General features: G+C 37.5%; 1 long non-coding RNA gene across 1 annotated transcript in view; it reads left to right on the forward strand.

Moving 5' to 3' along the window:
* LOC113963709 overlaps nt 1-12582 on the forward strand; it is a 30159-nt gene that overhangs the window by 663 nt on the left and 16914 nt on the right. The gene's annotated exons all lie outside the window — the stretch shown is intronic.

Consider the following 12582-nt stretch of genomic DNA (forward strand, 5'->3'; position numbering starts at 1 on the left):
GGGGCCGTGCCCGGCAGAGGCAGCCCCGGCCCGTCCCCGCCGCCCGGCCGGAGGCCGCTGAGTGTGGGTGTGCCGGCGGGCCCGGCCCGGCCCCTCCGGGGGCTGTCGCTGCCGTCGTGTGGGCGGGTGTCCGCATCCCCAGCACTGCCCCTGTGCCGGGCCGCGCGCCGTGTGAGAATGTCCTGAAGCTGGCGGAGTGACCTCAGGGTGGCAATAAAGATTAAGTTTTTTTCCCCATTTTTTCATATAATCATAGAATCAGTTGGGTTGGAAAAGACCTCTGAGATCGGAAAAGACCTCTGAGATCATCAAGTCCAACCCTTGATCCACTACCACCACGGTTACTAGACTATGGCACTAAGTGCCAAATCCAGTCTCATCTTAAAAACTTCCAGAGATGGAGAATCCACCACTTCGTTGGGCAGCCCATTCCATTTTGTGAGTGTTTGTGAGTGTTTGTGTCATTACAGCCTTCTGGTGAGCAAGAGCCAGAGCAAACATGGGTCACAGATTCAAGATGCGGTGGATCTTGCAGCCAGCAGTGGATGAAGGAGGCGCACACTTTACTGAGGGAGAACAAAGATACCTGTGGGAGAGAAGTGATCATGTCTGAACTCTCCCTGGAGTCTGTCGGGTTAAAACTAAACTGGGGAAAAAACACTTTGTTAGATTTAACACAGATTAGGCTCTTTCACCCGTGCCATCCGTTATCCTTGCTTTTACTGGTATCTGAGAGATACTGGGATGGATTTGGAATAGAAGGAGGTGCAGCTGTTTTGGTGGAGGAACCCTGGCAGCTTCTGTTGTCAAAAGCGTTTATGCAGAGTTTAGCCAACTTTTCAACTGCTAAAAAGCAATAGTTACAAAACAGAGCCCTGGGATTGTTTTACAGAAACCACACAGTCTCATGGTGGAGTTACTGCCTGCTCTTTTACATCATCCTGCACTCTTCCCCATATTTACAGGACAAGCTTTTAGGTGAGAATACCAGATGAGCCCTAATGGTGAAAAAAAAATCTTGCCTTAATTATAGACAGGTTCTAATTTGTAGTGGTCAGTATTATCATTAGGACCACACTTGCACCTAAATTAATACTTGGTTGACAGCTGTGGGAAGTGCAAAGATCACAAACACCGGCAGAGGACCTTTCTCATGCTTTTAGATGTGTACTCAAGTACATTAGTTCGCCTCTTGTTCCTTCTGTACTGTGTCTTATCTATTAATAACTGGAAAATGGGTGATGTAGATTAAGCTTTCTGAGTTGGTGTAAATTAAACCTTTAATCATGGATAGTTACAAGTATAAACAAAGCAAGTCATTGCCAAGGACTGCAAATGAGCTGGTGTCTCAAATGTAGCAGCTGGCACTCAGAATCACAGAATTATTAGGGTTGGAAGGAACCTCTGGAGATCATGTAGTCCAACCCCCTGCCAAGGCAGAGTCGCCTAGAGCAGGTGACATGGGACAACGTCCAGGTGGGCTTTGAATGTCTCCAGAGAGAGGGACTCCACAACCACCCCGGGTAGCTTGTTCCAGTGCTCTGGCACTCTTAACATAAAGAAATTCTTCCTTATATTGAAGTGAAACTTCTTGTGTTTTAGTTTATGTCCTTAAAAAAGAAATGCTCGTGTCTTCTTTGGCCTAAAGACTTCTTAAGGGCATTGAGGTGTTGGAGCATGTCCAGAGAAGGGCAATGAAGCTCGTGAAGAGCCTGGAGCACATGGTCTATGAGGAGGGGCTGAGGGAGCTGGCATTGTTTAGCCTGGAAAAGAGGAGACTCAGGGTGACCTAATCGCTCTCTACAACTACCTGAAATGAGGGTGTAGCCAGGAGACAGTTGACCTCTTGTCCCAGACAGCCAGTGACAGGACAAGAGGAAATGGCCTCAAGTTGTTCCAGGGAAGGTTCAGGTTGGACATCAGGAAGAATTTCTTCATGGAAAGGGATGTTAAACATTGGAATGGGCTGGCCAGGGAGGTGGTGTAGTCACCATCCCTGGACGTGTTTAAGGAAAGACTGGATGTGGCACTTAGTGCCCTAGTCTATTTGACATGGTGTTTGATCATAGATTGGACTCAATCTCAGAGGTCTTTTCCAACCAATTGATTCTGCAAGTCTGTGATTCTTTGGCTCCCTATCTCAACTCAATCCTTTCTCTTTCCCATAGGTAGACTCAATCAGACCCTTATCCTTTAAGTGTCAAAGCTTATTTCATCTCCTGCGTGTTCACATTTAGATAAATTTATCTATATTCAACATTTTTATAGCATGATATACATATTTCATTCCTTGCTCCTCTAATAGTTGTTCTTTGTAATACTCTGACATTTTCTTAAGAATAAAATGTATCAAAAAAGGCTTACATGCGTTACATAAATGTTTCAATGATTTTACAACGTGGTATTTGTCAGAACAGGTATTTTGGAGCACCAATATAGTTAAGTTACAAGGCATTTGAAAGTGTGTGTAAAATCATTTCCCTTAACAGACTAAGCTACAGAAGCAAAAGATGCTTTTGGTAACAGCACTTTATTGTATTTTTGGTCAGCGCAATACTTGGCTAATATTGTGACTACTGTAACATGTCTCTGTCAGTAAGACTGAATTCTTACTTCATAGATTTAAGGACCACATGAAAAATAAGGAGAGATATAAAGAAAATCATCAAGAGTCAAACTTAACTTGAGTCTTCTTTTATTACTGACAAAGATTTTATCTGTATAATTCAGAAGTATGTATTTTAAAAATATGTCTCTTTTCTATAAACTGCATAATAAAATTTTAGTTGGGAGGATGGAAGATTCTTGTTATAGATAGCTATCATTAAAGGATTTAATGCAGGTTTTTTTGTAACAATAATTCAAATTGGCCTGTATCCAAATGCTGATACATGGATTGAAATGTTCAAGAAAATGTAATGATTTATGGCAGTATATTAAGATCTGCAGAAATGTGTAATGGTGCATCACAAGGAAAAGGATAAGCTTTTTTTATGGGATAAACATGAAAATAGAGGTTAGTGCTGAGCAACTGATACTCAAACCTAAGGATTTGACCGGTGACCACTTAAAAAATTTTCTTCATGTCAGTGCTAAAAAAAGAGGAGTGTGACTCCTTCTGTCTAGAAGTCCATTCAAGTGTCTGTGTCTAAGGATGCCAGATCCATTGCTGAAGTTACCCAGATACTTAACCACGACTCAGACTTTTGAGGAAATTGCTATGTTGGGGAGTTGGGGTGAAGCTGTCAGAATGTATGAAGAGGATGTTCCTGTGAGATGAGAAAGCTGCAATTGCAGACAGGGTAAGACAAGGGAAAGCACTGAAATGGGAAAGTATAAAAACATCAAGAAAGAAAGGGTGTCAGAAGGAGGCATGGTTGTGGCTGTGCTCCAGGGAGCTGTAGGAGCTGCCCTTTCTCCTTCCTGACTTTTGCTTTTCTAGTTAGCAGGGCAAAGTATATGCTTATGTCTTATAAAGGTGGTGAGCACAATGATGTCTAACCTAATAGTGAGCATTTATGTATAATAACCAATAAATATTTTTTATACTTCTAAGCTGAGTGTGTCCTGTTCACAGAATCACTTTGTTTGGCTAAGGTGTCCAAACAGGGACTCAAAGAGGCCTGATTACAGGACGCAGAAGTTCACAGGTAAAGCAAATGTGGGAATTTTCCCCCCAAAAAGTGAGCTCAAAAGAATAGAGGTACTTCCAGACAAAAACCATCTGGTTTTGGAGGGAGACCGGTGACTTCATAAGGTGGAAGACGGGTGGGATTAATCTGGAAATGCCTAGCTACAAAGGAACTGTGGGGAAAGGTGTTAACAAAGCTGAATATTTGTTATGAGAGAGAATAACATTAGTAGAAGGTTTTCAGAAGGAAAAAAACCCAAAAAACAACCGGACAGTTTGGCTGTAAATAAGTATGAAGGTGAAATGCAGTTTGTGGCATTCTATAGGAAGACAATTTGTCAGAGCAGGAAATGCCTTTTTTTTTTTTTAATTGCTTTTTCCAGTTCCTGTCCTACTTCATTTCAAATCTGTGGGAAACAAATATAAAACACTGGGACTACATCTTTGCTAGTGGACTTTGTTATTAAATGGTAACATTACTAACACCAAGACAACAGTCCACAGTTAAGAGTGGGCTTGAATTTCATAGAATAGGTACAACTTGCACGAATTGTTGGGTTTGTCAACAGGAAAAACATCTAAACTGCCCAATTAAAATTTTCCTTAGAAATGCTTAAAGAATCTTTTATTTGTCATATTTTATGAAATATGAATCTATCTTAAACAGCAATTTAGAAAGCTGGAATATAGGTTACCGTACCAGAAATTCATCAATCAATGGACTTTCCAGATGCAGCCCTATAATATGGCCTCTCAGACCTACATATATATATATTTATATGTAAAGTATGAGGCAGTTCTATTTGGTTGTATCAAGGCAGAAGGCTAACAATCACAGCCTTTCTGAACAAAAAGGTACTCTACAATATAGAATATTGGTAGAACATAGTAGTTGGTTAGTTCTGCTGAACCTTACCAGAGGTTCAGTCAAAGCCTGAAGGAATTTGTGTGAGTTTAGTCATATCCAACAGTGCATACTAGCCTTATACGATATAGCTTGCAGGCTGACCTGCCTGTAGTTGACTTGTGCAGCAAATGAGGCTATGGCTGACAGTTAACTGAATTAAACAGTCTTGTGAAGATTCACTGACGCTGTGCAATTTGAGCCTCCTTAAATAAAATGGTACAATATTACTTTGGAGGAACATGTAACACTAATTTTTCATGGTTATATGGATTAAAGCTTGTCTTTATCTTGACTTCTGTCTGTTCCTTTCTGCCCCCAGTGTATCACTTGGGTGCCACTTAAATTTACTTTGATTAAGCTGAGTAGGCAACATACTCTTCATTTTTATTCCCTTGCACCTGTCTGTGCTTTATCTGGAGCATTCTTTTTAATGAAAACTGAGTAACAAGAGTTAACAAAAAGGCTGAGGGTGAGAATTCTCCTGGGCTGACTCACAGCTGCTATCTAGCCCAAAGATGACATATTCAAGTTACACGTAAATATCAAAAAGAGGATAGCTCTTCCTTAGTTTCCAAAAGCCTCATCTATTTCGACTGAACAGAGCAACATTATTTAAATCAGGCTGATCAGATTTTGCCACTTAGATACTGTATAGGTCAGCCTTTCAGCAGCTTTACATCTCCCTACAGCCTCTGAGAGTTTATGTCCTGTCTTTATGTATTTATATTATCATCTAGTTGTAATATTAAAAGTTGCTTTCAATATTCATTATCATTGTACCACTGATACATGAAGTAAGACGAGAGTTTGCTAGTCATTTGTGGTATACAGCTGACCACTTCAGACTGGAAAAGAAAGCTAATCTGTGCATTTCTTTGCCACACACGGCAAATGTGCCAAGAAGTTTGTTCAAAATGATAAATATCAGAATGATAGTTTTTCTACCCAAAGCAAAAAATTGCAGGTCAAGGTATATTTTATTCTAGTAAAAGCAAATGTCATAAATTTTAGCGTTGCTCTGGAGTGAGAATTGAAATTCTTCACTTTGCAAGCTCCATTTTTTCTGGATTTTTTTTTTTTTTGAAAGATCAGGTTTTCCTGACCTATTAATTTTGGCCAAAATCACGCTTTCATTTATTTGTTCGATGTAAGCAAACGTTGACATTCATTTGCAGTAAACTGAATCAGCTTATATTGTATCTTAAGATGAAGCAACTCGCCCACTGAATGACCTCTCTTCTTTCAGGTACCCGAGGTGGTTGAATTAGAAGCCTCACTGTCAGGTGACTTCAACAATTAACACGTATCCTACATTTAGGGACTCATCTATTGCTGGAATGTTGTAATAATTTTACAAGAGGGATGAGGAATCTAAAATCCAGCTTTCTAGAATAATGTCTCCAAGAGGCCCTGTAAGGCTTTTTTCACTGGTAATGATCTCAACAGAAAGTTTTGTAATAGGCTTGTGTGTCTATATGTACATGTGTGTAACACAGCTGACATTTGAGAGAATAAACGAATTAAGCAGTGGTTATCTGTTGGGTAATACAAGAGTAAGGTAGTTAGTTGTTATAAGTTGGAAATACATCCCCACTCTCACAAATGGCCATTACTTCCCAAAGGAAATACTAATTTTTTCCTTCTCAGTCCCATTTGCCCCACACTTGTTGAGAGGGGCAAGGGCTTGGGTTAGAGCAGGGAAGTCCTCACCAGGGCCTGATGTGTGGGCTAGATGCACCTTCCTATCCTGACATCTGTGGTGGTGGGCTCAGTCCTAGCAGGTGCCCTGCGACAGCCTGACATATGAATGAAATCACACTTCAAGATTTACTGAGGGGTTATAAATTCTTGTGGAGATGGATCCCAATAAGAGCTTCTGGATACATTACTAAACATGTCAGTACAAACATTTCCTCCAAATAAGATACTAATATTTTGTGTGCCCTTTATCAATTCATCTGGAAATAATATTATTTTCTGAAACTATTCTGTATTTGTAATTAATCTGTATTTGTTCGCAAAGCCTAGCCATGATGATGTATGTGTAATTATTCTGTAATTATTTTCTATAGGAGAACAAATCATAAATTTCAGGAATACCTCAGTCTTCAAGTCCATTTCATGTGTGTGTTGTGAGTGAGTGAGTGTGCGTACAGAAAGCTCAAGTGCAACCTATACATTCCAATATCATGTAACAAATCAAAGGACTGTGAAATCAGTTGCTTTCCCACTTTATCCTTTAACTTTAAAACATTTTTAAATTTTTCGTTTCCATGATTGGAATAGTTTGTATGAAAAAATAAGATTGAAATGGAAGACAGTGATCTCACTAATTCACAGCTATTTGGTTATAATTTTGCTTTTAAACTTTTTTTTTAGGCTACATTGTGTCAGTTACGGAAAGTAATTCCTTCTCTTAAGTGACATTTCCACATGTAAAAAATCATAAATGATGGACCAGTCTAGCCCTTAGGAGTTTCTGTAGTTAAAAAGTCTGGGCATAAGGTGGCACTGCTATTTGTCTAGTCTTGATAAATCAATATTATCAACATTGATGGTATTTTCCTTTTTCATTTCCCACTTTCTTGAGCTGGCCAAGAAGCTGAACAAAAATCTGAAATGAAAATATTTTCTGAACAAAAAAAACAAACCCAAAACCCCAAACAAATGAAAGTTCAATATTTCCAAGGGATTAATTTGAGGGGGGAAAAATCAATGAAAAAAACCAAACCAGGAAATCATTATAAATCTGAAAATATAAAGCAGATTTTTCTCATATGTTGAAAATTGTCTTTAGAAATTTCCTGATAATCTTATGACCTATTGAACAGAACATGGGAATAGTTATTGAAATTGGGAGCAATCACAGGAAGGGTAGTGGTTTGCATTTTTGCTCTTTTTTTTCTATTCTGTTTTTGCTTGATTTTTTTATAGATGAAGCCAAAGATCAAAGTGACAATGAATATTTTTTTTTCAGGCAATCTAGAGTTGCTCTTGCTTCTTTAACATCCCCCAAATATAGTGTGTTTTTTGCATCCAAAGGTATGCATGTTGTTTTATATTAATAGTTATCTTTTATAAATGTCCATACAGTTCATAAAAGGCCTAGCAATTTTTTGCTTGTTTCTTCTCATATAACTAGACAGTTTGATACTTTCCCCCCTCAGTTTTTGACATCTTGGGTGGGATTTGTCAAAGGAATGCAGGCGTGGGATACAGTCTAGACATGGGTATTTGAGCTAGTCATTCTAAGCTGCCTCAATGGTCAGTGAAAAGAAATAGGCATTTTTGGAAAGGAATTAATTTCAACACAGAGTAGACTTTTGAAATATGTTAAATCAATCATTCTCTAAAAGTGCTTATTTTCTTTATTGATATTGAGGAAGGTCTAAGAAGACCACCTCAGAGGTAAATGATTGAAGTTTTGCAGAAGTAGCCTCCGTCCTGGCAATGTTGTAGAGTCACTTGGCTGCCAAATGCTGAGTCCTCCATCACTTAAGATTCTGAGGTGAGATGAATTACTGTCTGGAAGCCAGAGACCAAAACCTGAAACCATCCATTAAATAGAAAACTCAGTCAGAAAATGTACGGTATAGAAGGGGAATGGCGCAGTGCTGTTAAGTCACTCCATCTGCTCACAATTTGTCTCATTTCACTTCCTGGCACATCATTCAAAGTGTCTACTTTTGCACTTCATCTTTTTCCTCTTGTCACAGCCTCTGTGGATGCCTTTGTTCAGGTTCACAGCTGCCATGCCCATGAAGAGGTTGCCCAGAAAACTGTGGATGCTCCAACCCTGGAAGTGTTAAAACTGTGAATGCTCCAAACCTGGAAGTGTTCAAGGCCAGGTAGGATGGGGCCCTGAGCAACCTGGTATAGTGGAAACTGTTCCTGCCCATGACAGGGAGTTGGAATAAGATGATGTTTAAGGTCTCTTTCAACCCAAGCCATTCGATGATTCTGTGATTTTGCTCCTCTGAAAAGCCTTCTGTAGATGTTGGTTTGTTGTTTCTTCTTTTAAATAGGAGCTACTGGGGTTCAGCACAGCAATGAGAAGAGATATGTTTGTAAAGAGTGAGAGGACATAATTATCACTGTTGATTTGTAGGCTACCATTCTTTTCCAAGTTGCAGCTTGATATGCAAGCAGTTAGATTTTTTTGCATCTTTCATAGTCTTTAATACTTAGCTTTAGCATATTGATGTTATTACATTTTTGCCCAATTTCCTATGAAATTATCTTTTTTTTTTTCCCCAGTCCTGTACTAGCTTTGAAAAAAATAAATTTTATGTGGCTTGACAAAGATTTAAAAATCTTTATACTATTGATAACTTCCCTGTATTGCATAATAGATTGTATATACTATTACCACCATTTAATCTGTTTGGGTTTTTTTCATCTTCTTACCATCTCTCCTCTTTTGAGCCTTTATCTCACCTTCCCATTGACTTCTTTATATTTTAGGTGTTACAACTATTCAGTGGCAAACTTAATTACTGTGCTTACATCATATCTCTATATGAGTATTTCCCATGTATCCACTACATTTAGCATGTGATATTTTTAAAAATAGTGCTGCTTGTAACAACATTTGTCTTTTGGTGACTAATTAAGCAAATCGTCTCTCAGTCTATTTTTTGTAATATGCTTTCTATCAATTTACTAGTCTTTGTTAAGCTTTTGCCCACATAGATGTGAATATAGAGTGAGTTAGTTAGGCCCCATTAATTCTTTTCAGCTACTGATTCAGAATCAAAAAGGCCATAGCTGAGTTTTTAGACATAAAAAGTGTTTAGATATTAAAATAAAGCTCTCAAGATATATTGAAGCATTTTCATCTTTGTTTTCTGTTTCCCTGCATAAAAAGGTAAAAAGAACTGATAACACTTTGATTCCTGTACTTAGATGGGAATTTGATCTTTGTAAAAATACAAAAAAGTAATTGAAGAAAAAGACTCCTGAGTAAGGACATAAATGATTGCTTCAGCTTTTTTTGGGCAACTTTTGATCTTCCTATGACCTATCATCTCCCCTCCATGTAGAAACACAGCTTCGTATTTCCATGCAGGCAGTTTACGATGAATTGACACGGCCTCAAAGGGCTCACAAATGACATTTAGTAACCAAAGTGATTTGTCTGCTCTTTCGCCACATAACACACCTCAAGAGCAAATGATCTCTTTCTACTATCTACTGATACTATTAATTACACTGTCACTGATATTTAACTGAAATGTCTCCTTTACTGGCGACAGTACTAGACTGTGAGAAAAAAGTTATTTGTTGATTTGCTATGGCAAAATATTCTTTTTTATCTAAAAATAACCTGTTTACAGGAAATTGTGGCAAGTTCAGTGAAAAACAAGATAAAAATTACTGAGCAGGGCAATAGAAAAGGGCTTTGAGTAACTGAATAAGAGGTTCTGTAGGCAGAAGGCAATAAAAGATAAAATTATCTCAATTACAGTTCATATTTTGATCTGTTTTGGTATGTATGGTATTGGGTAATTTCTTAAAATATCAGGGTTTTTTTTCTGTTCTGAGTTCTGCTTGAGCTCCACAGCTTGTTCAGCCCTATATTTCACTTTATGTTTTATGCCAGTTATCTTTACTAGCCAATATCATGTCCACCACTGTAAAATGAGTAATGGACATTATTGCATTGATAGTTGTCAGTATCATTAAAAGCTATTGAACAACATTCTCATAAGACAAAAACTTGTTAATTGAAGCTCTTTCTACATCAGATAAAGGTCAGATTTTATTTGTACTTTATGATAGAGATAGAGTGAAGCCATAAATATGATTAGTTTGCATGACCTTTCCTTTCTTAGGATTCTACAGTCTGATAGAATGACTGCACTTTTTTAGAAATTATGTGGTTAAATTACTTGGAGTTCTTGTAATAGATGCATGTGCATAAATACAATATAGTCATACAAAAAATAGCTTAAGAAGGGGGCAAAGTAGATTTAATATTTCAGTCCTTCAAAGCAACCTGCCTGAAGTTCACATGGTGAATGATTTGTATACGTCCTCCACTTTCCAACCAAGACTCCAAAATAATAACCTTTACCGGACTCAAAGGAATTTAGTGAGGAACTGAAGGCAGACAGAAGAAAATTGTGAAATATCCACAGTTTAGTAATGTTTACTTTAAACTAGTACTTGTTACCTGATGTCTCAAAAAATGGAGAATTGTCTGCCACTCTGAAATATCTTTATCTAACCAAGATTTCTGTAGTAATATTTTCTGATAGATTCAACTGAATTTTCCTGAGAGAGAAAGGGGAATAATCACTAATTGGGATTATTTTGATAATTTTATCTATCAGGGGGTCAAGATTTTTAGGCAGGGATTTTGATAAAATTGTAATCAGTAATACTGTTTTCTGTCTGACTTAGTATATCCTGAAACAAGTGGGAAGCATCCTGCTGGGGAATATAGGGATGATGAAGCTATGACAGTTTAAATCAGAATTGTATGAAAAGGATAAAAGAACTCTCTGCTTTCATCAGTTAACTTATGTTGCCATGATACTGTTTTATAAATATTTCTAGGATATGAATTTTAGGCATAACAATTCATGTTTAGTCATATTATTTTTCATCTCCCTAATGTGAATTTGATACGTGAATTTAACTCAGTAGACATTTAAATAGTTTAGCTCCAACAGAAACAGTGGAAATATACCTAGGCTGAAACAGCTAAGTGATGAAAAGCTCATCTGAGTTGAAATCTGTTCCAGATGGGGCAGAGCTGGGTTTAGAATGAAGACCATTATCTAAACGTGAAGTGACTTGGTGGGAGGCCATTCTCTTCTACCAGAATTGCCATCCTGAGAATTTTTTTAAGTAAGTCTTCATTTGAATGGTTTTGCTCCTGCAGGTAGAAAAAAATTGTTTGAAAAATTCCGATGTCTTTGCATGTCAATCCTGCCTGACTATAATTTCTTGCATTGTATACTGAGGAGCCTTTGCAGAAGCTTCATAGATAATGCATAAGGAATATCATAGCTTTTTCCACTGTAGTGCACGGAAAGGGTCAAGTCTTTTTCAATCCATGTTACATGTGGCAGTAAGCAGCAGGAGCTGCCATTGAATGACAAGTCTCTGACTCTGCTTATTTGGAATCCTAGCAGGAGCAATGATGACTGCCCATGATCTAGGACTTCTCACTTCTCAGCCCAGACGCTTCTCATACAGGGGCAGGTCTTGTCACCTCTGTAAAGGCTGGAGGAGACTGGAGAACTTTGGGAACAACAAAATAATTTCAGAATGCAGGAATTCTTACATGTGAAATCAAACTAAAAATGTTTCTTTTCTTGCAAGCACACTTTAAGATATCATAGTACTTTCCGTGCAATTTACTATTTTATAACAGCTTTTAAATGCTATAGAATGTTCCTGGTGACTTTTGGCATCAATAAGTTCTAAGTACATGATTTCTGAATATGCCTTAATACTGGGATATTTCGCTCTCAGTTACTGGCAGTCATCCTTTTAATTAGGTTTTCACATATTATAGTAACCTAATTTCCAAGCAATCTAATTTATTAAATTTTTGTTGCAAAAAATGTCCAAGTTTGTAACCCACAGGTGAAATACACTATAATAATAATAATCTTCTAGAACTGGACATAATTTCAGAAACTGTATTTTAGGATAGTTCCTATTAGTTTTGATCATGAAAAAAAATCACCTTATATATTCATTAAATATATTAATTGGTAAAAATAGCATTTTCCATTCATTCTTCTGTAATTTACAAATCAGTGAATAGATTTCCCCAAGCATTTGTTGGAAAGCAGTGTGCAAATTCTTTTCTGGAATCATCATTAGCAAAGAATGATAATTTCCTTATGAATAATTTGAACATAAAATGTTGAAAGCATCACATAAATTCAGATAGTTAAATAACCATGAAATTAACTATTTAAGCAGAAACATTTCATTTCAAGCTTTTCCTTTGTCCTTACTGGACCTGTTAGTGACAAAACCCCCAAAAAATCCTCTCCTGCTATTGTGTTGTGAATAAATAACT

This window comes from Neopelma chrysocephalum, unplaced genomic scaffold (genome assembly GCF_003984885.1).
Source record: "Neopelma chrysocephalum unplaced genomic scaffold, ASM398488v2 Primary Assembly neopelma1_25, whole genome shotgun sequence".
NCBI classification, from domain to species: domain Eukaryota; kingdom Metazoa; phylum Chordata; class Aves; order Passeriformes; family Pipridae; genus Neopelma; species Neopelma chrysocephalum.